We start from the raw sequence: 492 nt of genomic DNA on the forward strand, positions 1-492 counted from the left end.
GTTCAAATGAGATGTCAGTGTTATTTTCATTTTTGCATAATTTAGACGACAATATATTCACCGCACCCTGTAAGTATGATTGTGAGTGTGTGTGTGTATATATATATAAAGTCTGTCATACCGGCCATGGCGAAGGGAAATAGCCCTGAAGCTCGAGTCGCCTTTATATATTTATATTTATATTTATATATTTGATCCTTTATATTGAACACTCAATATTTCATCTACATTCAATACTTTATTTCATGGTGCCATCCATTTTAATTTTATTTTATTCTATATTATATATTGTATATTCCATATTCTATACCCCACATTGGTTCTGCAGGAATATAAATAAAACATAAAAAACAGACAGTGTTGGAACTCTTTTAAACAAAATAATATATATATATGTGTGTGTATATATTTGTGTATGTGTGTGTGTGTGTGTGTGTGCGTGTGTTATGCAGCACTTTTCTTTCTTCTTTTTTATTTGTCTTTTTTACCCCC

The sequence above is a fragment of the Octopus bimaculoides genome, chromosome 19, assembly GCF_046866305.1.
Source record: "Octopus bimaculoides isolate indiv1 chromosome 19, ASM4686630v1, whole genome shotgun sequence".
NCBI lineage: Eukaryota > Metazoa > Mollusca > Cephalopoda > Octopoda > Octopodidae > Octopus > Octopus bimaculoides.